The sequence below is a fragment of the Dermacentor albipictus genome, chromosome 9 (assembly GCF_038994185.2).
Source record: "Dermacentor albipictus isolate Rhodes 1998 colony chromosome 9, USDA_Dalb.pri_finalv2, whole genome shotgun sequence".
Taxonomy (NCBI): domain Eukaryota; kingdom Metazoa; phylum Arthropoda; class Arachnida; order Ixodida; family Ixodidae; genus Dermacentor; species Dermacentor albipictus.
Window position 1 is genome coordinate 80,186,428 of NC_091829.1, and position 27,582 is coordinate 80,214,009.

At 43.4% G+C, this 27,582-nt stretch overlaps 1 long non-coding RNA gene across 2 annotated transcripts in view; it reads left to right on the forward strand.

Annotated features, from left to right (window-relative positions):
• The window catches only part of LOC135919018 (uncharacterized), a 108,209-nt gene that overhangs the window by 70,399 nt on the left and 10,228 nt on the right, over window positions 1-27,582 (forward strand). Inside the window, exon 3 of one of the 2 annotated variants that reach the window (XR_011508623.1) lies at window positions 17,585-17,778. The exons of the other annotated variant lie outside the window; for it this stretch is intronic. This is a non-coding gene — a long non-coding RNA (uncharacterized lncRNA). Of the gene's footprint in view, window positions 1-17,584; window positions 17,779-27,582 lie in introns of those variants that run through there. 2 annotated transcript variants of the gene reach the window in all.

A 27,582-nucleotide genomic window follows, 5' to 3' on the forward strand; every position in this document is an offset into this window, starting at 1 on the left:
ATACAGAGCTATGAATTTCTAAACTTCGTGCTTCCATATTTTTTCCAATTTTCGAATTTTCGAAAATACTCGTAACAGAATTCAGGACTTCAATCGAAATTCCGCTTCCAACAGTCACTAGAATTTACTTTCTCTCTCAAATGCAACAAGTTTTATTAAAATTGGTCGAGGGGTTATCTCAGAAAAAGTTTTTGCTTTTTACATGTATTTGAATAGGCCGCGTCGGAGTTGGGCCTGAGCTAAAGCTTCCTCTTAAGGTGCACCATTCAGTTCGGTACGAGAGGCAGAAGATGATATATTGCAGCATTCTTTCAGTGATCGCAACAAACTTTCATTGCAGACGGCGTCGGGATAGAATCTGTTCAAGGCTCAAGAAATATGCTTAAGTGCGTGGCATTGTTTGCTGTCTACCTCCATACTGCATGTGCAATTTTTTATAAAAAGAATACGGCAATATGGAATCGCAATATCTAGTCAGTGAAGGCAGATTCACTTGCAGTGGCCGTCGTAATCACTAAGGCCCACATTTTGGATAGGCAACCGCTGAGAAAAAAAAGCACAAGAAAGAACTATAAGCATTCAGCTCACAATAATTGGAATCATTTCAATGGAAACAACAAAGCATGTCACCCTGATACATTATTCCAGATGGGGTGTGTTATCTGTCCAAACATTATTATTTTTTGTGTATCCTAATGCAGCACTATTGGAAGAAAGTGTAAAGCATTAAGTGCTTTTATTAAAATCAAACACATCGCAACCGTATCAATGCCGCAACCACGGCTGTAACATCCACAACAATGTACGGTTAAGGTTAAGCCAGCCCTCTGGTCGCACCATCGAATATAAATTGCATTGCGAATACGGCAGAATGCTGGTAATTCTAACATCCACAGTATCGCGCACCTCCACTTTTCGAAACGTTCCACGTACTTACCGAGGAAGCAACTTCCTTGCTTCACGAGGCAGACTAACTTTTCTGGCTCCGATGGTCATTAGTCACAGCCCACGTGGCGTGGTTGCGGAATGCTCAGCTCGCTAATAACTGAGCCCTCAGGTTTGCCGCGAACGTTTTCGGGCAATATTTGTTCTCTTTTCTTTTTCGCTTCTGCTCTTCTTGGTGTCAGTCCGAATCTGATAAAGCCATTTATCGGAAAACTGCTATTATTAGCGCGAGCCATAAGCAGAAGCTTTCTGCGCGCGTTGTTCTCACGTTCTAAATCCCTGCCGCCAGCTAGCTACAGTATGTTGCCGAAAAGCTCGAGTAATATTATGTTCCGTTTGAATGGAATGCGATAATGCTTTGTCTAGGCTGGAGCTATTTATAGACTTCAGGAAGGCGCAAACGATGGTGACGTCATATGAGTTAATATTCAGTGATTTACGTTGGGTGTACGAGAGTTCTTTTTACGACTAAAGGGCGAAGGTGGCAAAACTTAGTTGGGGAGCATGCTGATTGAATCTGTAGAACAATTTTCGTATTGTCCACAAGACCAACTCGGTGGTTCAGCGGGCAACAGTTTCTAGAGCATTTCTCTTTTGCTCACCTCAGCCTAGGCCATAGCAGCCTACATTTGTTGTGAACTTCTCACTATTTTTACGTTTGTAAAAATTGTACTTTGTTTATGCAAAGTTGGCGTGTCATAAACATTATTATATGTATAGCCTACTGTTCAAATTAGGTGACGAGGGTTCAAAGGCGGCCTGAGAATCACTAGAGGTTTAAAATGTGCACCATTGTGATCGGAAAATTTTTTTACGCCTCTAACTGCGAACGTGCTTTTACAAGGTTTAGACTGAAAACTGTCATGCTGAAGCAACGGCTTGTGACATTTTTCAAATGTAGTGCCTAGAGTGCAGCCATCATAGCGTGGTGATGAGAGTGCACATATAGTCTATACATTGCAACGTTGTTGAGCGCAGCTAGTACGTGAAGCAGACGGATTATATACTGCTGCGCGTTTAGTTCTTTGCCTCTCATAATCTGTTCAGCCCACGACGTTCCTTGAGGTTCACTACACTGACTACTGCAGTAACGAACCCTTCGAGAAGACCGCGAACGATTGAAAGCAAACTGCCCTTAAAGATGCCGGGATGAAGCGAATAAAACTGGACGGAAGCATTGTCGATGGGCCTACAGAAAGGGGCAAATTATCGAAGTGACTGAGGAAAGCGTTCGGGAAAAGAACGCCCTTCTTGGCACTCGTCCAACCATTAGACTTTTGCCATTGCAGGTGGGATTTCATGACGCAAATGTTAGAATGATGCGTCTGGCACAGTTTTGTTTCTTTGTCCTTTGAAAGCTAGCTCGCAATTGCTTTTTCTTCTCTCTCTGTCTCCATATATATATATATATATATATATATATATATATATATATGCTTTTAAAACACTCGGGTTTCTACGACGATATTTGGCTGCGGCTGTTGCTTCCGTTAAGTTAATAGGCTATAAAACTCTAGCGCGTCCAGTTCTCGAATATGGCAGTATAGTTTGGAAACCTCATCAGGTATACCTTATAGACAGATTCTAAAGAATCCAAAATAAGGCACTACGTTTCGTCTATTCAAAATATTCCCGTCAGGACCGCATCACTGCTCTTCGAAATGCCGCAGGCATTCCTACACTTGCTTGTCGACTGCGTGAGGCAGCAATGAAGTTCCTTTTCTTGCTATATCGTGATCGCATAAAAATAGATCAACACGTCCACTTGAAACCACCGCATCGTCATTCCCATAGAAAGTGTCATGATAAAGGTATGAGGCAATACGGCACAAGCTGCGACACATTCAAATTTTCATTTTTAGAGCTACCATTGAAATATGGAACGCTTTGCACTGCGAAATTCTTGGCATAGATAGTGTAGAGAAATTTGTGGAGAGGGTAGAAGAATGCTTCCGTGTGCTTTGATTTAGGCGCACGTTAAAGAACCCCAGGTGGTCGAAATTTCCGGAGTCCTCCAATACGGCGTCCCTCATAATCAGAAAGTGGTTTTGGCCCGTAAAATCCCACAATTTAGGGTAGAAAGATGCCTTCTGATGCTATAACATATTGATGTGGTATACATGGTTATATTATGTCTATTTATGTTTTATGCTTATTAAAAGGCTTAAGATTTGGTTGTTATCGGTTGTACAGGATGCTGTATCGATTGCTGTTGTATCGGTTATGATTACTGCATTATGCATAGTTGATACATTGTACTCCTACGTGTACACAAAGTTCCTGCAACAGTGAGTGAAACGCTACTTGTATTTATTTTTATATATTAAGACACTGAGGGCACGACCCTACACTTTGACCGTTTGCATCCAAAACATGGCAATCATTTTTCGGCAACGCGCAGAAAATACACTGTGTTCTTTCTAATAACAAATAGACGAGATCACGTAAACTGTGTCCTAGCGCACCATAGTATAGGCACATACGCCTATCAAAAATGAAGAAAAAAAAATCCGCCAGACATTGACGATACAGAAATCATACATGAAAAAAAGAGAAACTATGAATGAACAGTTTTACCGGTGTGTCGAGTGGACCTAATCTAACTGGTGTGATAATTAGTGCGAGCTCCCCGTGACGTGAGATTCGTCGACAGTGGCCTTTGTGGTCGTCTCCGGCCCTAACTTCATTACTCCTGCGTGCGCCGGCAAAATCCGACGGGTAATTACTTGAGCTACCTCGCTTCGCGTGACCCTAGAGAGCTAGCGTGGAGATAGTAACCTTTTGAAAGTGGTTCGCAGTTTGCGAAGGGGGTAAATAAATACCCCAGAACCACGTGTCTTAGATACGTGAATAACAACCAGCATCATTAATATACTGCGGATCCGTAATTTCCCGCCAAGATTACATGCAGCGCAGGGTTTTGCGTGTGCGGCCATTCGCCTTGCGACTTGTTCAAGCACGTTATTGGGGAGCTCCATGGATATGCATAAGCTTTATTTTGCTCCTTCAAAGTTGCCTAATTTTTTTTTTTGCCTAAGAACCTCATTCCATAAAATGCCTGGTACTATACTAAACTTACACGAATATTTTGTTGTTGTTGTTTCATGACGATTACAGATTTTTATGGGCAGTGTAATAGGAAGAAGCCTACTGCTTGCCCAGTTTGTGAAAGACGTTTCGGGAAACTTAACCAGTAGAACAACACGACCATGCAGACAAGAAGGCAATCGGAAAACGTTGCTAAAAATGATCTTGTTCGAAGAAGAATCTGTGAGCTTATTTGCACCTATGTATGCAAGGAAGCGGAAACAAATGCCCAATTTGTATCGTTGGGCTACATGCTGCTTGATGTACAACCGATAAGAAAGTAGAATGCCAGAAACGGGCGCAGTTTCTACGTATCAAACATATGATATATTTCTATGTAACATATCAGTTTCTACGCATTTTTGCTAGTGTTGGTGCAGGGAGGTTAAATTACTAAACAATAGTACGTTATATTGCCTGTTTTGATTTTTAATGTGCCGTATCCTTAGTGCAATCTATAACACGTGTTTCGTTTAGATTTTAACAGTGCTTTTAAAAATTGCATGTGGCATATAGCGTAAACCAATTCATTTCGATGGAGTACTCGAAGAAGTGTACATGTGCAAGAAATCAAAATGCGCAATTGAAAAATAAACTACCTTTCGCTAGTCAAGTTCTTAGGCCTTTTCTTTAGGGCGCAAATTGCCAATTACGAATTGAAGCCAGGTGGTTCTCAAGGCACGAACTTTTCGTAGGAATTTTCACACTGGCTTTGGTTTTCAGATGAGCGTCGTAAAATTCGCGTCAAAGATGCATCGTTGCAGCGCTTACGTTTTTACCAATCGACTCGTTATACGTCTAAGCTCAAAAGTAAACAAAACACCAATGCATATCGCTGCATACACTAGGAACACATGTCGAGAAACCACTGCGATTTTAAAAATATACCCCCAGAAGATAACCCTTTCAATTTCGCTGGCTACAATTCGTAAATGTCTCTACGCGCCATTAAATAAATAATGAAAATGTCAGTGTAATTGAGAACCTTCTCCACTATACACTTAAATTCCTTTATTTCGTGCATGAATGTCCGCCTTGTATAGTATTCCCGGCAAGATGATTAAAAAAAGACTGTTTCCGCTAAAATATACCGTAATGAATAACTCTGGTTTTTTTATTGTATCATGTTCAATTACCAATGAAGTGCTACCTAATTGAGCATATGTATGCTCAACTCGGTAACTTCCTAATGTAAACGTAGGTTGGTAACTTTGCTTCTTTGTATAAGTACAAAGTAAGATGTGGGTAATATGTGTATTCGCAAAAGCGGTGGGCACAAATGAATATGTTCAGATTGTTCAAACACATTTCACAATGTGCCCGACATTTAGCTGACAGAAGTCGTGCCTATTGGCCGCAGTAAACACAGAAAAACAGAAAAGGGGTCGTTGAATGGTATGTCCATGACTTTTTTGTAAACGGATGTCAGTGTAATTTTTGCGAGCAAATCACTTAGAACTCAACACGCCACAGTACACCAAAGAAGATAGGCAGGTTATCGCGTTGTTTCTGCAGCCATGTTTAGATTTCACAGGGCCTGAACGGCAGTCTACAAATAGTGTAAGAAAGCAAGAGAAGGTAGGGAAGGTTAACGAAAACAGCGTCTGTTCTACTTCCCTACGCTGAGCGAGGTGCATGAAACGATGAGAGAGAGATACAGTAATGATAAGCTGAATATGTTTGAACGTGTGGCCAAGGCAGTCGGTCTCTAGAAAGGGGGCGCCTCTACCGCCTTCTGGGCCAATGATCGATCGGGACGGTGTTCCAGTTGCGTCTGCACGTGAGGTGCTCATAAGACGCTGCTAAGAGCCTAGGCAAATAGGCTATGTGGTCTGACAGTGTTTGCGGCAAAGAGGGGAAAGCACTGCCACGTCGAGAAACCAGTACCAGCGAACGTTTATCATTCTAGGTTCACGCGCTCGCTCGGTTTCTGCTGCTTTGGCCCACGTCGTCGTTATCTTCGAGGTATTGGCGTCGCCACGGAACCCCTCCACCGTATATATAGATGAGGTCTCGGTCGCAAACCCACCGGATATTTTTGTTCTTGTGCATCGTACTCGGGTCGGGCAGTCGTAGCAGGGGAGAGTGAAGACTAGGTAGGGGAAGGTTACGTCGCGTATTTCCAGGGTCCGTTTCCAGTTGTGAGGGCGTTAGCTTTCGCGCAGCGGTCCTATATCGATGGCACTTCCTGGAAGCGTCTTTGGGACCAGCGTGACACTTGTGTGATGCCAGGCCGCGAGCTAAAAGTTGTGTTTGGCAGCACTGCGTCGGCGATGGTAATGGTGAGTGCGGGATACCGAATGAATTACGCCAGCGACGCGTCTAGCAAGTCGACAAACATTAGTGATCGTGTGCTACGTCTACGTGCACAAAACCACTCGGCTAGAAAGTTCCAGCATGACCAGATGTACTGCCGACCGCGCTGTCGGAAGGCACTGTTGCGAACTGCAGCGTGATAAGCAATGCACCGCATTGAAATAACTGGACGAATTATTTGGTGTGAGAGTTGACTGCAGTCACCCAAGATACTTGCTGGAGGTGTGCGCGAATGGAACACGTCGTTTGCATTGCCGTGTGCCTCCACATCGCGTGGGGATGGAGCACGGCAAGGGTATGATAATAGAAGAACCCAGGAAATGTATCAATCAGCTTTAACATTGTCTACTAGAAGAATGTCAGCAAACTTTCAAGTTTACTGGCATTCTCCTAGTACGACCATGTACCAACTAGCCACTCTCATGAATTTAATATTTTCGGCTCACGCGCTCGTGCCGCACGTGCCATACTTTGTCGTCATCGGCGCCATCACAAATTATTTACCGTTCCTGTCACCTGACACGTTTTATGCACTTATTGCTTCTGCGCCGGTGAACACGAGGTATTGTGGTAATTCACCTAATAAAATTTCACCTCTGATTTTGAGACACGCTTCGTCTGCTATCTCGAACTTGCTTATATTTTTAACGCCATATCGCAATCGCCGCTTGCCAGGCTCCTTCGCCGACATTCCCTATCTCCGAAGAAAGTATTTTTCACTGAGACGTGAAGATTTTTCGGTCGAATCGAAGCCTCTCCTGAGCCATGTGTGCCGGCTGCGTACGCAATTGTTATGAATATGAACGTCAATTCCGTATGCACAGTGATCCTCTCTACTGAAATCCAGTTCAAAATGCATTCCACGGCAGTATCAATAAGTGTTAAGTTTGGTGAAGCCGCATGTTTTCTCTACACAATCGCTTGCTGCTCATCTGTACTTATATTACTACCACAGTGAATATTTCATGAGGACCATCCCTTCGAAAGCATTGCCATCTGATTTATCATTGTCATTCAAGCAATATTTCAAAAGTAATAAGTGATCACCAGCGATGTTTGTAGGAAGCAGGATTCAGAAAGCAAGCATGTCACTCAGCCTTAGCTTCACTTCATAACATAGAGGTGACGTCATTACGTGTACCAGGAATCGGCCCTGGAGTGGATCAGACCTGGACAAGTTTTACCTGTGTTTACGTGAAGCCGGCTGCGCTTAGAATTCGCCTGACACTGGTTCTGAAATGAGACCCAAGGTACTGGAATCGTTTAACGAAAGTTAAAGAGAATGAACGATTTCGGTCTTGGCGCTAGAAAATTTGCCTACAAATATATAACGCCTTCAGGAAGACTGCGGTAATTATCGCGGCGATCGTCGATACACATCTGTTCTATAGGGTACTCTGCCGTTAGGCATAAAGTAGTTGAAAGCACACTGTTGCATTTTCTGCATTCCTTGGGGAAAAATTATTTCTCAAGCAAACCCTTCACATTTTAAGTTTTTCCGTATACAGATTGCTTTCAAGTGTAATCCTAAAGCCGATAGAGAGAAAATAGAAGTAGAAGGCGGATATTTTGCCTCCGACGCTGTTTGCTGGCCGCACTACACTGAAGAAGAGGAACAGGTGAATAGAAAGAAGGCACGTGAAGGAAAGAGCAGGCATTTTGAGCACGGGCGCAGACGGCGCCGCCCAGTCAAAGACGTTCACAAAGGCCAGTGAGCCTACATTCATAAAAGTGCCTTGGCCGCCTTACCTCCTTACCTTCCATTGGAATGGCCAACCGCCCCACGTATGCCACATGCAACATCGATGAGACGCTCGCACATATTATCTGTGTCTGCCCGCGATATCGTGCTCAGAGACAATTGCTGTGCATAGTGCTCGACCAGTTGGACAATCGTCCACTATCAGAACTGAAAGCTTTAGGTCACAAACCGGGCCGTGCTGAACAATTAGGCTTAAGAGGCTGCGGGTTCTTGATGACTGTCCCATGCAGAGAGAATCGGCCATGCTTTCCACTAGATCTAAATGTCAACCCCAAAAGTTCACGTGACGCAGAATCTGCCAAGAAGCAGAATTCTCGCGAAGCGTGGTCGCACAGCCTCTAATTGAAAGTTCTAACATGTAGCCTTCGCCACCTACACATTTATTCACCTAATACGAATTGTCATGCCTTAACAGTGGAGCAATACACATTTGAAGGGGAAACTGCATCCCGTAAACATTTGCTGTTGACTGGACATACGGCTACCTTCAAGTGACGAAAGTAAAAGCGACCAACTATTGAATCATATCTACTCCCACAGCATACGGCTTCGGCATACTTCAATGCACGAAATAAAATAAATCGTCAGACCAAAAGCCAAGCACTGTTGCATTTGTCACCCCTTACTGTTCTGATGACCGGAATATTGAAAAAGAGCCCCCAATGAAATCTTCTGCGTTTAATGACTATAAAAAAAAATTGAAGGAGAATCTACTGATCCAAGCATCTCTCTATACCTTTTTTATTTTCGCGCAGTTTAAAAATCTTTTTCTGTGCTTTCAGGTTTTCCATGTGTCCATTTTTTTACACTGTAGTAGGGCTAGATAAAGCATAGAATGTGGTTTATTTTCACAGAGGAAACGGAAATTCTTTTATAGACAGTGACTTTTGAAGAATATCAGTAGGAAGCATGAAGACGCGCAAGAACTATTCGTGTCTAAGTCTCAAAGAAGGGAACGTAATTACTCGAGAACAATTTAGTTTCGTCTTTAGGAGTAACTGTGACGGGCGGTCACGGAGACCGCACCTTCAACCAACACCTGCTAGATAGTAGGACCATGCACTCCACTTTATGACGACATGCTAGTTGTACCGAAATTCCCATTGCAACGCCTCGAGTGACGAATGCGGTAACGCCGAAATCACCGCGGCTTACTCGAGAGCATGAGTAAGGTAGCATGACGTTATGGATTGAACTGCACAGGTCATGTGCTATCTAGGAGGCGTTGCTTTAATCCGAGGCGACTTGTTTGTTTCGTGTTGTCTCGAATGTTGCGAGTGCATGCACCGAGCTCTACACCAGCCACATGATTATCCTAAGCATGGTTTGAACGTATCATGATTCCAGGAAGGGCATTCCTACTGGATTAGGCACTCTTCTTTCTTTAATTCGCCGTTTGCATTACAATTACTGAGATTTTCACACCTCAGGGCGCTAACAATTTATAGATACTATGTTATCAATTTTTACTCTAATATGAGCTTACGTAGTTCGACGCTCCTTCCAAAAGAAAAACTGAAGTGCTTAAAGGTGTTCAAGAAAATTTAAGCCACTGGCAGAAGTACATTGCAGTAATGATAATATAGATAATCTGCTGCGTAATTGGACACGGTAAACTAGGGGTAGATATAATAAGTGCGTGGGGAATGTAAGCTATAGAGAAATAATGAGTCAGACTGAATCCGTGCACCCAAGGCAAAAGTGTACATGTGTGCTTTTGTCGCCTAACTTCCTCTCACCGTCCAGTGCCTATAGAAATGTGTTGCGGCAAACGAACGCACTTCCTGGAGATGGTTCATGATGAAACGTTTCCCGAAAGGTGTTTTTGCTCTTAATTTCTCTCCCAACCACACAGCGTCTTTTCCGTTGGCACGGTAAGAAAGTTGCGCGGCTTGAGAAGTGTGCACTTCGAACTTCCAGTAGAAGCGGAAGTAAATATTTGGAAGCACCACTCACTTCATTTCGTTGCTGTTTGCCTCTGTTGCACCATTCTTCGGACATATCCCTTTTGCTGTCTACGTTCCTCGGCTCTGGCAGACTGCTGTGGTAGAGGAGTGCTCGTGCCTGTCTGTGAGTGTCTCGTGGGGGCTTAGGGAACGGGGCAAGGTTTCGCATTCCCCAACTTTCTGAATGTTCACCGCTATGTGCGTGTCACCGGGAGCTCTGTCTCAAGTTTTTTTTTTCACCTTCGACTAAGGGCTTTTGCAGATCGCGTAGATTCTCGCTCCGAATTTTTCAAACCACATGCATGCTTTCGACACAACACAAGTTAGGATGGTATATTCTTCAGAGCTTTTCACGTTGTCCTGGTGCGGTGTAAGACACAAACGTTTTGCGCCTTGTTGTGAGCAGCTGAAAAAAAAGTAAAGCAACACATTGCACCTTGTCCTAATCTCGCAGGCTTATTGTATGCAAGCTTTGTTTGAATTCCCCAATACAGTGCACACTTACAGTTCTGTCACATTGTAGAGTAAATCCAGTGCTTCCGAAAAAGCCTATAGGCTTAAGTGGGGGAGCCCGGGTTTACAGTTGTACGGCATGGTTCCTCGCTTCGCGTTGTCACACCTTGCATTGCTGAGTTGTGAGCTAAGAGGGCTCTCGCTGTAATATAAAAAAAATGTTGAGTTACAAGGCAACGCTGAAGAACACTACCACCCGCCGTACATATGACACATGACCTATCGCTTACACCGGTGTGCGGTAACTCATCTATAAAACGCTGCTGCAAAACAAATGATCCTGTTTTGATGTGTCAAATAGTGTTTACGAGATGGATCCTTCTTCGTTTCCGTCCATGTGTGCATTAATTGTTAACAGATGACACATCTTGATACCTCCGTGACGACATATTAGTCTACCGAAGCATAAGGTTATGTCTTCTCCGGTTACCAGCGGCCAATACCGCAGACTTAGTGGTGTTCCACAAGCGGGCATATTCAGTCCTATGTGGTTCAGCGCTGCATTATTTGTCTTTCCAGCGTACTTTTCGAACACACTGAACATAAACGCTTAACCAGACGGCATCTGCATATGGGCGTATAGAGTCACTTGACCTGCGACGAACACGCGGGTATAGCGGGCAGTCGTCGTTACGTCGAAGTAGCTCCGCCAACAGGGCCTCAGAAATTCAGCAGAAGAATTATGTTTGCTGTCGTTCACGCGGAAATTCGTGGCACGATAACCAATGGCAGTCGACGGAATGGTGTTACCGCTGCTAGCTCATCACATATATCGCAGCATCGTCACTGACCGCGAATTATCTCGGTCAACACATAACGCCGCACTAAAGACAAAGGTAAGTTTATTCCTGCGTGTTATCGGTGTACTTGCAGGCACTGGTGGCATCCCTCTGAATCCTCGATGCTGAAACTTCGACGGACTTTCTTTGGCTGTCAAATGTGGTACAGCACGCCTGTGTCCATAAGTATGGGTCGTTCCGGCCTGTGTTGCACTTGAAAAGTCCTTGTGAACAAGCTCTGCGTGCGCGGCTTGGTCTGTCTCGAGGCACGGAAGCTAAAGAACGGCTCAATTGCTGAAGCACGCGCCAGAAGAGAAGTGCGTTCTCCTCCACTAGCATGCGCTTTACTACGTCACCTCCGAAAGCGGCCACGTATAGAAGACTGCACGCATCAAGCCGCGTCCTTCTCAGCTCACCGTGGCGCGCTTTGCCTCGCGTCTGCAGGACATAGTGTGCGGGCCGCTCATTTTATCGCGCTCGCACGCGACATAACAGACGCACTCTTTCAAACACCGCACTTCACACATTACATACAAGGTAGACCGAGTAAACTCACCTGTCAGGCACGTAGTGGCTTTCCGGAGAAATCTGCGCGTGTTGTGCAACTACCCGTGGAGTCGCCAGCCCATAACCCTGGAGTAATGGCTGACAAGCTCCTCCCAGATAATGATAACAGCCATAATGGTGTTTATCAGAAATCTAGGCTTGGCACATTAAAGAGACAAAACGCCTGGACAACTGCTTCCTTTTATTTTAAAGGAGCCCTGAACCACTTTTTTTTCGAAGAGGAGAAACAGTTGAAGTTAAAATAGGCTATTTCTGAAATAATTTGCCGCAAGAAATACTTCAACGCGTTCCTCTGCAGCGGAGTTATTGAAAATCACCTTCTTCGCTGGGCTGCTGTTCCTCCACCAATGCCTTGTAATGCGAAGGCTACGGCTACAGTGTACAAGGGCGTAGTGTGCCTATAGGAGGCACGGGCCACGCATTCTGGTGAGTTGGAAAGTTGGAAAGTCCGGCACATGGATGCCAGCCCATGCGACAGCAGGGCCGCCTTCAGCATCCGTCGCATATGGGTTTTGCCGTCGCTCATTCCTGCTGTTGTCAGTTGTGCTGGTTGCTCGCCGCTAGCGTGCGCGTCCAACTTTGTGTTGTGAATGATTTTTATTTTGTAGTTTATGTAGTTCAAACGACAATTTCGCTTTAAATAACGGCTTGTTTTTCCCTGAGATGTTTCACTTTGAATTGTACACAGCGGTTGTCTCCGCAATATAAAGACCTGAGTGCAAGATAAGGTGCGCAATTGCTTTTAATATCGTCGCTTCAAAATACCTTATGTAAGTGAGACTTAACGTAAATAATAAATTATATTATTTCAAGTCAACCATTCAAATAATTAGACAGCTAATTAAAACGTTATGACAAGTTTTTTCATTAACATAAACTAACTGTTTATCTCACTGGTTAGCTTATCAATTCGATGAAAAATGGAAACTAATTGTTTTCAGTTTGTTACTAATCCGTCGTTATGAATTACTTTTGATATTTTGATATCTCCAATGTACTGTTGATCCTGTGCCTTAGAAATTAAGTAGTCTCTTTACATAATGTGCCGTAGGTTTTCATTGTCAATTTTTTTTTTCGTGTGTGACACGTAATTGTAAGAATTCCATGTGCATTTGGAGAGTTGTGGATTTTCTGCAGCGAAACAATGTATAAGCAAGAATTGTGAATTGTACGGCTAACTATGATCTAACGCTTGGTATATATATAATATATGATTTAGCGTACCGATTTGGCTCGCTCTCCTTTTCAATATCTGTTCCCTTTCTCAGACCCGCTCACGCAATACCGCACGTAGTTGCATGTCAGGACCTTGAATAAAAAAAATAAAACTAGAAATATTCACAAGTGCAACTGGTGCAACGAGCCATGGTTACAGAACGTCTCGGGAGAAACATGGTGGCTTCTATGCAGATGATGATTATTATTAGTTAATAGCACACCCTTTGAAAGAGGGCGGTAAAAAATAGTCACATAGCCTTCTTGATTCAATCAGTTAGGCTATATGCTTTTTTTATCTAGCATTTTTCATACATCTCCTTAGTAATTTTTTTCCCTTCAATATCTGCCTTGCGCCGCTAGCTATTACTGTAAGAGATCTGATAGTATCACTCTGGTCCCTGCTTCTTTTTCCCCAATACTCTAAATGTCTCTTGCTTATCGCGACTGCTGACCGGTTGACAATTACCTCGACATTAAACCCAAATGCCTCTGGAAGGTGTAGGTTTACCCGCCGTGGTTGCTCAGAGGATATGGTGTTGGGCTGCTGAGCACGAGGTCGCAGGATGAAATCCCTGCCACGGCGGCCGCATATCGATAGGGGCGAAATGTGAAAACACCCGTGTACTTAGATTTAGGGGCACGTAAAAGAACCCTAGGTACTCTAAATTTCCGGAGTCCACCACTACGGTGTGCCTCATAATTAGAAATTGCTTTTGGCACGAAAAACCCCATAATTTAGTTATTTTTTTTTCTTAAGGAGCAGGTTACCTACGGTTCTCACTCGGTGAATTTCTTCGTATTCCATTAGGATGTGGTGAGGGGTCCCCGGATTTTGGCAGCAGCACACACATGCATCATCTGGTTCCGAAAATTTAGTCCAGTATGTTTCTTTTTCCCTTAGGCCTCTGGCTCGACCCTCAAATAGCAAGGGACTGCCCTTTGTTTTATCGTACAGATTTCTCTTTCCAATTCCTTTCTTCTCATACTTGCAAATCTGTGTGGTCCTTCATGGTTTCCCCAGTTATTTGCATCCAATTAACTGTCTCGGTTTCTCTGACTTTCTTTCTGATGACTCCTGGTTGTCTATTTACACTTTCTATTACCCTGCACTTGGTTGCCAACTTTATTGACCTCTCCCTTCCTTCTGTGTCCACGCTTTTGAAGTATAGATAGTAGCGCACTTTAGATGCCCACTTATTTTTATTCATGTTACTGAGTCTTTCTTCAAAACTAATTTTGCTCTGTGCTTCTCTGAGTTCAAAAGAGGATCAACCAATGTCACCCTGCACTACCTCTTTGTGGTTTTACCGTTGGCCCCTAAAGCCAACCGGCCTAGCCATCTTTGGTTATCTTTGAACGCCGACAAGATATCCAAATTTAACCATAGATTGGCATTTGCGAGTGTTAGCGCTAACACCATTACTCATTTCCAGATTCCACGTACCACCTCATACTTATTGTGGCCCCATAGTGTTCTATTTTCCATAATTGCAGCATTCTGCTTCCTCTCTATGTTCAGATTCTATTGGAGGGTGCTTGAGCAAGTCTTTCTTTCATTTTAGTATGCGCCGAGGTATTCGTATTGCTTGACTATGGGTATGACTTAGTGTTGAATTGACACTAGGAAATTACTCGTCCCCTCATTAGAGATCATAATGCATGATTTCTCTGTGCTAAACCTTAAGCCTAGATTTGCCGCTGCGTTGCCACAGATACTCGCAAGTGTCCGTAAATATCTTGCAATGTCCGCTAGCAGCACTATGTCGTCCACATAAATAATTCCGGGGAGCTTCTCTTGCTTCATTTATTCATTACACAAATAGGATAAATCAAGTCCTACTTGGTTGTTTTCCAGTTGTGTTTTGATGCGCTTAACTGAAAGCGTGAACAACATTGTAGTCAGAGGACATCCCTGAATGAGCCCTTGGTGAATTCCCACCACTTCATTACCTTTTCGACCTTCACATACAACTTGCACTTGGTTGTCTCTCTCTCTCTCTCTCTCTCTCTCTCTCTCTCTCTCTCTCTCTCTATATATATATATATATATATATATATATATATATATATATATATATATATATATATATATATTATCAGCAGCTCCACTACATCGACCTCTGTGTCTGCGTACTTAAAAATATCTCATAGCAATTCTCTGTTTATATTGTTATAGGCTCCTTTAATATTTACAAATTCTATCGCTAAAGGTCCATTCTGAGCTACTGAAATCTCTATGCACTGAGCTCGTACAAACAATTTTTTAATTCTCCCAGTACATCATTTCTTCCGCCCACTTCAACAGTTCCAATTTTACGGCTTGCCTTGCCAGTGCACACCCATTACACGCCAGTTCCATGCTCACAGCCCATGTTGTGACGTCTGCAGAAAAAGGCCTCAGCCACGGTCCCTCCCTGAACACGCTACCCCCTTCTAGTACACCGTACTACGACGGAGCAGGGTGTGCCCACAACGCTCCGCCTTTTAATGTCACCATGGCGCGCAATTCAGATTTCTTTTTGGATGTTTACGTAGCCACCACTACTTCAGATTTTCGTGCCTACGACGCTCCAAACCTAAGCCAAACGCGGTTGTCCTAAGCGATACGCTTATCCCATGAAATTATTTCTTCAACAACGAAGCTTTGTTTCTAAGAAACCCGCGTGCGTTTCTTTTGAGACCTCCTGCTACAAACGGGCGAAAGTCAATTTGTTTTTCTGTAAAGAAATTAGAAAATGTGAAGGAATCGAATTAAGTCCACTGACTCAATACAGGGGCAACTAGACATCGTGTGAGGAGTTGTACGGCCTGCAGAGCACATAAATCAGGGTGCTGCTATCGCTGCTGCTGTTCCGTACGATGATGAAACACGACGTAGAGCAGTGGTGACAGGCAGCGAACACTACATATAGCTTAAAATCAAGCTATATTGCGAAGCTTCTTAAGTCAAGGCAGCAGGACCGTGTCGTTTATGTATGTGCAAACAAGTGCTTCGAGAAATTCATCGTGCAGAACGAGTTCTGTTTGTTGTGAAGTGTACGCAATATTCCTTAATCAGGATTTGCATGCGGTGTTTGTGTTAAGCGAGGCATTTCCGTGTAAAAAAAAAACGTGTTAAACTTCTTCGGCCTGTCTACACTAGCGGATGGCCACAATGCTAGAACATTCCCAGTATATCAAATAAGAACTTAGCCTAACGCCATTTCCACAGCAGGTAGAAGGCGCCTACATTTGTTTTGCAAATATAATACCGACCATGTGTTCCGCTGCAACTTTTTAAAATGAACTAATCAAAACAGGTGCTAGAGCTACTATTCCTGGTAAAAACATTAGGGATTAGGCACAACTTAGTTCATGTTTAATTCGATACTGCAACGCGTATCATGACGACTCGTCTTGAGTAACTGTGTTTTGGGTGAGTTGAATAAAGTCTGAAACATTTTAATAAGTAATATTCATACCTTCCTAGCAATAGCTACGTATAGTTGCGCACTCTGTTCGACTCCCTTAATGTTTCGTTAATAATGCTCCGCGTCAAACAATTTTACCTGGCTTCACGAAAGCGCTTACAACGAATAAGGCAGTTGTTCATAAAGAACCAACTTTATGATTAATCCCCAAGGTCGGCACAAGCCGAGCGGTAAACTGGTGCTTCTGATCTACTCAATCGAGAATACTTATTCGCAATACCGGTTTTTCGTTGCTGCTTATAAAATGTGCTTTACGATTTCGCTTCTGCAGATTAGAAGCTGTCCCATTCGTCACTCAGCGCTGCTTGCCCATGGTGATACGGGCAAAGATGGCTAAAATATGAGGAGACACTCTACAGTCCTGCTTGCATTTGCCGTAATGTTCGACGCGACGTCACCCTATCGCATTTATGTAGGAACGGCAATCTACAATGCACTTTATGTATCTTCCCAATGAAAACAAATAACAAAGAGCAAGCAAGAAGCTTTCAAAACTCAAATTCAGCAAAGACACTAGGCGTTTTATGCCCCACTGGGCTTTAGTGGTATCGTACTCATGAACAGTACCGGCTGCCTATATTGATTGTACTGTTTATTCCCTGCTACAAATGCTAAATGGGTTAAGCTTCACAAGGTCATGAGCAGACATACTTTGCCATTCTCCTTGAGTGAGTGACCTCACACAATGGTTACACGCCCCGGACAAGAAAAGCGCGATCCTCGGAAACCAACAATATTATCTCTCATAAAGGAGGCCATCGGGAACATGGGAGAGCCGAACAACGGGCCCCAGGACCATTATCGTATTGAGACGCTTGTTATCGATCACTAAAGCTCAATACGTGACCACTCGGGCTCAGAATTGTGAGACGTGACTGCTTTCTGCGCGCTGTATTTCAAAGCCCAAATACGTAGACATTTTCAAATGCTGTCGTCTCGACATTTGGGCTCACTGCTACTGTCTCATTGTCTCTATTCTAGAGCCTGACACCGAGGCAGCAAGAAATAAAAATGACTTCAGTCTCGTAAGCCTTTCTAAATTGAGACCTTACTCTGGATGCCCCTCTACTTTGGAAAACATGACTTCTAGCGGACCAGTTTCAAGAATCGGAAAACACCAGTGCTGAAACCTGAAGAACTGATGGATTTTCAGCACGCATGTAGAGGCTATCTAAAGCTCCAGTGCGAACGTGTAAGCGATATCTATAGAAGGCATGAATAGGCTATTTGGTGCAAGTATGCAGAACAGAGAATAGATATGAAGGAAAGTTTTTTTGAATTTAAACATGAAGTGTATGTTTTTTTTTTCTCGTTTTGCTGCCATGATACGAAATCGGCCTTCTAAACTGGTCGTTGCTACAACGGCCGTACTGCCCGGTGTGGTCAACGAGCGCCTCTGAGAACATGCGCATTAAATAAATGGGCAAGTTTAGGCATCCACCGAGTAGCGCATTGTGCCCGACATGAACTTCAGCCCTTGTTTAGTTAGTGCAGAATTCTTAGGCATCAGCGGTGCCAGAGTGCAGGCTAGATGCATGACGCTTACTGCAGCGACGTGAAGCTGAGACGTGCGTGTGCGTGCCGTATAAGTATGGTTCCTAATCACGTGGGTGAAGGCGTGCATTCTCGAATTTTCTTTTAAATAGTTTGTTTGTGTTATGATTGCGTGGCCTTGTCTTTATTTTTATTCTTTCTTTTTTTGTAGCTCCTACATAAGCTTCAACGTATTCGGTTTAAACTAAATAAAACAGATGTAAGTCTGCCAAATTTAGTTTGCCGTATTCGGTTTAAACACCACGCTACTCCCGCAAGGCGAGTGGGAAGGCGTGTCGGTGTTGTTTATGTTATTTGTTTAGTCGGCAGCCATAGCTGTTACTTCGGCGCCCGGTGACGGGACAGGCCATCCGGGTCCATCGGGCAATCACGCATGCGCGATGCTCGCTTCTCGCGAGATCTGTGACAAACACCTTCTTCCCCACGTTTTGCATTGGTTAAGGAGGGCTTAAGTAAGATTCTGTTATTGCAGTTTCTTAAAGTATCTCCTATAATTGATCGTCAAGATGGGTTAATAGAGAAGACTACGCGTGCGAATTTCGAGACTTTGTTGAAGTATGTTATTTTAACGAAAACTGCTAAGGCGACCGCGTTACCACCAATGACCCGTGACTTGTTGGTCTGGGAAAGCACCTTCGAACTTGCTGTTAGTGGCACTGACGCAATTCAAACCGCGCGACGAGAGATGTGTAATGATCTTCAGTACAATGTCCTCAAAAACATGTTAACGATCGTTAATTGTCGAACGTTACGTATACCGTGGCACTTCACCTTCTTAACTGAACTGTTTCAATTGTAATCGTTGCGAGCGCATCCTCCAAACTTGACCGATAAGCAGAATAGAGAGGGCGCGTGCCAATGAAGAAAACCTCACCAAAAACATTTGTGTGTGTTTATTATAATCAGATTATCTAATCGTGACTTGGCTGCAAATGAAATGTACGGTTGCGGTGTGAACTCGATATCTCCTTCTCTTGTTCTTGTGAGCACGTCTTTCTTCATTCCTGTTAGAGTTCGATGAATAAACGTGCCATTCTTTATGGCTGTCGCTTTACGTCATTTTATTTGAATAGTAATGCTCAAACTAAATTACATATTCCTTAAAAAAACGGAAACGTGTTTAGCTATATTCATTATCGCCGGTGACTACCGAAAATATGCTTTCAAATTAAATATCGAGAAAAGTACGACGAATAATAGAAAATGCACTGTGCCGTACGTGCACGGGTTTCGAATTATCTGTTTACCGCACTTTTATGCTGTGTGCAATAAAATGTGTTTTCCAGTCAGCGCTTGGCAAATTTTTGTGTGCGTGTCCTGTGTCATGTAACTAGGCAGCGTGCAAATAATAATAATAATAATAATAATAATAATAATAATAATAATAATAATAATAATAATAATAATAATAATAATAATAATAATTGTTGCCATCTTACAATAATCGTACATAATAATAATAATAATAATAATAATAATAATAATAATAATAATAATAATAATAATAATAATAATAATAATAATAATAATAATAATAATAATAATAATCTGAGTTTCTCCAAGCGACGCAAAACAACTGTACCTTGGTTCTTGAGCGCTACCTTGAGCGTTACCTTGAGCGTTGTTCAAGAAAGATGACGCTACTACAATATTTCATCAGCACACATCTGTAGATTGCAAATAACACTGCCAAGACGCTTACAGCTGCGCCATCGCATTGCCTGAAGCCATGGGGTCACGCAACACTAAGCGCGGCTTTAACTTCTCAGTGTAAAAAGCTTTTCAATCATAGTCAAAATGTACGCCACTATTCGTTCGTTTTACAATCAAAGAGCACTTCTGTGCTCGTTCTCTCGATCGCCGCGAGATAACCGTCCTACACACAGCGGCTAGCTCGTTGCATCACTGGCGCTTTTTGGCCAAACCTGGCCCTTGCGCCATTAAACACCACATATCATCATCATCATCGTTGCATCACTTCCTTGCCCTTGTTTGCTGGATTATTTTATTAACGATCCCCTCCTTCAAATGGGAAGGGCCATGATTCTTAACGCGCACTTTTCTTCGCCTACTTTTTCTTGGGAATGGCAAGGGTCACTGCTTCTGCTGCTTTTCTTTTTGCATAGTAGAGGAATCCATGTATACTGGTTGGAGAGATAGAGCGCAGGCTCTGAATAAATGTTTTCTCCAGTCTAACGCAGACTACCGGTGTTAACGACAGCGTCAAGATTGAGACGTCGCGGGTACGCTCTTACACCGGAGGCACTAGGACCTACTACGCTGCAAGATGTGAGCATCAACTACCTCCACTGGGGCGTGTGCTACTCATTCGCTAAGCTACTTAATCAACGCGCGGGTAGTGATGCATCACTCCCGCGAACGTCGGCTACGCTTTGCCGATGGCGGGCGTTGCTCATTAGGCTGCCAACACCGCGTGAAGCAGCCACTAAGAAAACTCGGGTGGTTACCTTCGCCCCAGGTAGTGTGGGCTGAAGGGGCATTAGGACGTAAGAGGTAATTTTTGCGCCCGATCAGGCTCGATGGCAGGCTAATCATAGAGGGAGAGCGAGTCGGAAACCAGGCTCGCTGATTTGGTCATGGAGGATTACAGATAGGTTGCCCTCAGAAGGTTTTCAACATGATATTTGTTAATAATTTGTTTCTAAGTAATAATATTTTACCAACAATGCCGACGTGGTGTCGGCTAAAAAAGGTCTGAAGTTCTCGTTTTGCTAGCAAGCAATCGACGCATTGTTAGGCTACTGCGAATATTGTATGTAAGGTATCTTGTCACTTGTGTGCACTGTAAAATTATGTCGAAATTTTCATTTTGATATTTATTATCTCCAGTAATACGCCTTCAATTGTGTTATTTCCTGAGTGGTCTGGTTTATGTGCCCCTCAAGAATACGGATTCTTCTGCCGCACTGCCTGGTGCCGTGTACCTCATGGGACCAGCGGAGCTGTTCAAGGCCGTTTTTACCCCAAGAGTACGTTATCAGTGAATACCATAAAAATAAATTTCAAATTGAAGTTTCGAGGGATGCTAAATGAAAGTGACGCATGTTTCTCTTCCCAACAATCCAGGAATACGGAAGCAGACCGAATAACCGAGCACTTTGGATATTTTCTGAGTAGACAGGATGAGTGGCTATGCAAAACCTCATTAGTAATTATCATCAATATGATTCGCTTTGTCCTTAGGCGTGCTAGGTAAATTTTAGTTACATAGCACTGCCACTGCTGTGGATAAAATAAACGTCACCAGATGTACATAGAGGCAGGGAAGATAGTTCGCGTGATTATACCCGTTAAAAGTCCTTAAATTCTGCAGTTTATTCTTGTTTCGCGGGAAGACAAGCAATGGGATTCATTATTCTGAAGGTGTCATTGGTATCAGCGGCATTCAGCATGGTAAGGAACTCGTAAGCAACCATCTGCTCAGCAGTCTGCAAAATGCATCAGATGTGACCTGTTCTGATCTCTAGCTGTGCACATACGTAGGTCATATATGGATACCCTTGGCCTGTTAATGCTATGTTCTCACAGACAGTATTTCCTGAAGTAGTATCTATGTTTGCGAAGACGCCTTGATGTCGCAAATGACATGCGCCTTAAGAAAAGAAAAAGCGTTTTCGACATCCCCTCCACCAGAATCGAGAAGCTGCCAGACCTATCTCAGGGGTTGTTAAACGGAGGATTATGGCGGTGCTTGTTTCGTTATGTACAACAAGCGTAGTCATTCATAACAACCTTCTGCTGTGTTTCACTGCATCAATTAGACTCGGATATTGTGGAGAGACTGCAAACAAACGTATTGAAATCAATCGGTTTCTGGGCAGGATCTGTCATTTATCTTCAAGACGTGTATTTCAACGTCGGTACTGCAATACATTGCATGCTGGTCCCGGCGAGAAGAGGGTCCGACCATTATAAAGATGGGATATCAGACAATATAATTTTTCTCTTAAAATGTTCATAGTTTCGGCGCGATCAAAATTTCAACAACGGTTAGTAGAGTTTATTATTTACTTTAGTCGGTATATTCAAAACAACAAATGAAAACCAATAGTTCTGCTAATATCCTCTCAGTAGGAATTGAGGCTGCCATCAGTGCCAAGATGACATCTTACAAACTCGTGGCAAAATGCATCCTCAATGTACTTGTCTTTTCTCCCCAAAAAATTTTGTTTGCGCAATGTCAGTAAAATGTTTGGGTAAGCAATTCTTCCTTCGCTTATCTTATCTTCTTCGTTCACTAACGCTAGTGTACATGTCACCTGTAAAAACATGTCCCTAGAGCGTTGACCACCTTTAATTTCGCATCTGCAATAAGCCTGCGGAGTTTTAACAACGACTGCTCTAGTATTCATGTTTAACTTTGGTAGCTGTATTTGGATGGCATTATCAAGTAGTATTATCTTGTGACTATGTATCGAAATCAGCATGACTTTTGATAACATAACGCAACAGGGTCATAGTGGCACCTTTTCTCAGCATCACGGGACGTCTGCACACGTAAGGAAATGACATCTGCTTTTTTATTCACCCAGATAGCACCTTATGAAAATTTGACCTATTTGTACTCACTTTCAATCGTCATCTCGTACCACGCGTCACCTGCGTTCCCGTTTACCATCAGCGCGCCTTGGTCCATGCACCTCCGCCCAACAACAGTGCTGCTCCAGGTTTCAATGGTTTCCTGGAGGGAATGGCGCGAGTCGCCAGCTGGCAAGCATCAACGTAAATACGGATATATTTCCCGTATCCATGGTTCATCAAACACACGTCGTTCCGCTCCACTGACGCTGTCGCCATAATACGCTCATCTCAACGGTGATGGCGGGGTGTCTCGACAAAGGCGCGTGGGCACAAAGATTCGACATATAGAAGAGAAGCACCATGCCTTTTCCATGTCTGCTGGTCGTGTGTATGCCAGTTTTCTCCGCTTGTCTTAAGGATCCAAGACCATTCAGTTTATTCGATATGTTGTCCGCTTCTTTGGTTGTTTGAGGCTTCTTTTTTTGCCGATGGTGCTTGAAAAGTTAAAGGCTTCCATGTAGACCGGGCTCTGTTCAGGATTCCCTGCAACGAGACGCATTGAACACAGTGGCTCGTGGAATGAAAGCAACTTAGCACAAATCGATCGTAAGCATCTCAGTAGAAACTTGGGCAGAAGCAATTTGTACCTGCATGTTCGTTTTCAACAAAAAGTATGCCAGAGTATTCAAACCGATCAGTAAAAAAACCCTTTGCTCTTATCAGCGGCTGATTATAAATAATAAAGTGACGCCAGAACAAGCGAAATGTCTTATCGTGGCTATGATTGGCTGTTAGGCCACTCAGGGAAAAGCATGCAGTACAGGGCTTATGGTATTCATAACGGCTGGTAATAAACGTCTGCAGCTGATCACGTGCCTCCATCTTTGATTTCTGTCACGCAGATACAATGGGACCCCGTGCAGTTTTGGCAAAACTCACCGATTATTATATTGTAGGTGTATTTAACGACTAAAGCTCTCCTGCAAGGGTCCCATCACATGATATTTACCAGCTTCGGTTTAGACTGCTTCTACTGAATTGTGTTTTTCTGGGTACTGACTTCTTTTTTACTTTAACTCACCTTGTGGCCTCAAACGGATAATGTTTTTTTATGTACACATATGTTAATGGTTCTGTTTCGTAAAGACAGAATTCAATTGAATTCTGGGGTTTTATGTCCTAAAGCTAAGATTAAATTATGAGGCACGCCTTAAGTGGGTACTCCGGATAAATCTTCACCACCACGGGGTCTTTACCGTGCCCCAATGTACGGGACTAGGGCGTTTTTGCATTTAGCCCTCCCTCATAGAAATGCGGCCGCCGCGACCGGAATTTCCTCCCGCTTAGCAGCGCAATGCATAGCAGCGCAACACCATAGCCGCTAAGCTACCACGGTGGCTTCTATTCTGAGGTAATGGTAAAGTGTTGTCAGGACTTAGCTTCTTTCGGTGCAGCATAGCCTAACTTTCGCGACAGGAAACACGATGTATATATAACTTCGCTACTACTGTCAGGTAGGGAAGCCGAGGTAACTAAAGTTAATATGTAACCACCTCTCTGCTGCGACATGTAACATTCTATACTATATACCCTTTATCTTTTCTTTGATCTTATGGGTTTCAGTAACTTTATTTTATCTCATTGTATCTAGTTTCGTAGTAGTTATTTAAACAGCACTATTTCTTTATTGCTCTTTGCAGACTTTTTTCTGTTTTCCTTTTTGCATAGAATTCAAAAAGCTAGATGTTTCGGTGTGCAGTGGTGAATGGTATGTTAGTGAAATATTTTAATTGTGGACCGAAACCTATTTAAATAAGTATGCTATAAAGAGGAAATATCCAAGTGTATGCCCACTAAATCTTATTTTCAGCAATAGACGAATAAAAGACTCTGGTAAGCACTGGCTCACCTTAAAGAGAGAAGAAAAAAGGCCTCAACGAACGAACACGGATCTGTTTAAAAACTGCGCGTTGTATGACAAATTGAATACTACGAAATTTTCAATGCGTGGCAATATCGGGTGAACTAGCGTACGTAGAATAAATGTGCGCGCATAGAAGATACTGCGTCACATCTATTCCTCCGCGAGCGTAGTTCTGTATTCTTAAGGTGCTTGCTGATGGTACGACAACTCTATGCCTTACGCACATTCTCACAAGCTCGACGCAGGGAAAAAAAAGAAAAATAGAGAACATCTGATGGGGCGCATGTCGGAATTTCATCTACATTTCGTCAATTCGTGTCATGTCCGTAGGCTGTGCATCAGCACTTCCACTTCGAATGCTCAGGGATTTGCAGGTCGCCCGCGAAGCTATTCGCGTTTTGCCATCAGTTGCTCCTGATGGATATCCGCCCAGCAACAGCGGTGCTCCAGTTTGTGTGGCTGCCTCGATGTCGGCATCCTACGTCACATACCATCGCTGTTCGAAGAAGGGGGGGGGGGGGCGTATTATTCCCTTGGGCGCGGTCGTCACGGGCATTCTGCTGCGCTGACGCTGCCGTCATATTAGGCTCATCCCGCCGGTGACAGCACGGTGTCTCACCAAATTCCCCGTGAGCAATGAGTTTCGTCCACACGTGACAGTGTGCTTTGTGTATGCGGCATTCCTCGCTCGTCATTTAGTAACGACGGGTACGATGGGTTAGGGATTAGGCCATCGCTTCATGGGCTTCACCCGGACTCGGCTCCTGACTCCCTGAAGCGTATGCGTTTAGGTAGATGTCCCACCGAGTTCGTGGACACAAGGGCAAAGAAGAAAGAATGACAGCTACATAAAAGTGGTCTTAAAGAGGCTGTCTTGCAGCAGCTGTTGTGCTTGAAAAGAGAGCTCAGTGTGCTTCAACCTGGAAGGATGCTATTCCTTCCCATACTTTAAGGATGGTTGTAGGTGAGGTCTTTAAACTTCCAACGCAATTATCCAAGCTGATGGAAGGCTTGCCTATATATTGAATTTGCGGATGGCTTTCAAGAGCCCACTAAAACAGCGACACCTGGCTTAGTAGGCTCTTGAGTAGTAGTCGTCTTCTTCTAGACATGATTTGGAACATGTAATTTGTCATACCTTGTGTTGGTCATGACATTAACTGCTGCTATTTAATTGAAGACGTAGTGGTATTTAGACCATATCTATCACTCCATTTTTTTGTCATTCGTTTATGTTTATTCTACAATAACGAATGATTTATTTTTACTATATTACTACTAGAAAATTTAGGTCACTTAATTTTTCCGCCAAAAGTAACCTTTCACAATGCAGAAGTATCTCAGTATAGTCATCTGACCCTATTTGACCAGACACTGTGATCGTGCTAAACAATTCAACATACCACTGTGCTAGTGCGGCAAAAATTACTATTTCTGTATTTTGATCACGTAACACGATCGTAGTTGCGCCAAGTGATAGTTAAGCTTATGGCCGGTTCCGGGTGCTAATATCGTAAACACTTTGGTAGCCAATTGCACTTTGTACAGCCAATTAGCGGTGACCATCAGCTCTACGAAAACCAACAACAGCCCAGAAATCACATATGCAGAGACGGCAGCTGAAAAGTCAAATAATCGTTTATGCAACATGAACTTCAGCTATAAGCTACACCAATTCCTTATGGGATGGTTAAATTTTGTTTCAGGTTTATACTTGGGAGAGTAAATCAGAAAGTGTTTGCCCCTATTTTTTTTAGCAAAAGTACGGCTGTCAATCCGAAAGTCAACGTATACAGTGCCAGCGGTGAACCTTTCTTGGATTGGCCCAGCCTTATTTGCCTCTAGCTCCGCATCAGGGCGCTGCTGTCAGTTGTTTAATATGGCGGTTGTGCTTCACACGTCCACGGTGTACGAACAACAAAGTATGACTCGTTTTCTAGGGAGCAATGGGCCAACACCCACCGAAATCAACAGGGAAATGGGGCCCCCGCATAAGCAAAGGTGTCTCGCTTTGAGAAGTGTGAGGTGGTGGCGTTGTGAGTTCGCAAAAGGCCGTGTAGACTTATATGACAATAAGCGTACGGGGAGGCGACGTACATCGCTGGCTGACATTTTGCACGGGCATCTCAAATTTACTACTGCGATGGGACAAGTGTCTGGACCGGTGTAGGGACAATGCGGAAAGATAGCGTAAAATACGTAGAATATTACGTATACTTGTAATTACCTGTATGTATACCGTATTTTGGCTAATAGAAAATAGGGGCAAACACTTTCTGATTCCCTCTCGTGAAAACGGTCACAGTGTGAAGACGATAATTCAGCATATTCCAACATCTATATCGTTGCGGACAACTTTGCTGACCATAATTAAGGCTTTCCAAGTAAATAAGCATCCGTGAGAACCATATGGGGACACTTTGTCTTTTTATGTACTATTCTACTCATTATAAGGTACAGCAGCATTGTTTCTAGTTGTAAGGTTTACCTAAGTGAACACAAGAAGCGCTTGCTACTCTGCAGCTTTCTAGCTGCAGCTCCAAAAATAACAGCTACTAGAAAGCATGGTGCATTGTTTCCCTGAATGCACAGTGACTACGGAACGGAAGAAGTGTCACAACTCGCTGGTAATGTTTGCTAGGTATATGCGCTCAGGAAAATTCACAGCTCATTCTGTCAGGCCACTCTCAAAGTCCTGTGTTGTCTCACCTGTCCCAACTGATCCGAAATACGTCCGTGTGCACTCCGTCCGCTGTCATCGGGCTTCGCGGCTCGACTGGGGAGACCTCCTTTCTCTTCTCTTCTTTCATTTCTATTGCCCCTCCCATGTGCAGTGCTTTTGAGGCGTCCTCACAACGTGAGACAGTTACGACGCTGCACTTTTCTTTTGAGTTTCCTTCCTTATAAAAGTCACTTTCTACTGCCGCTGTCATCATGTCATTTTTTGAGATTTTTTAAG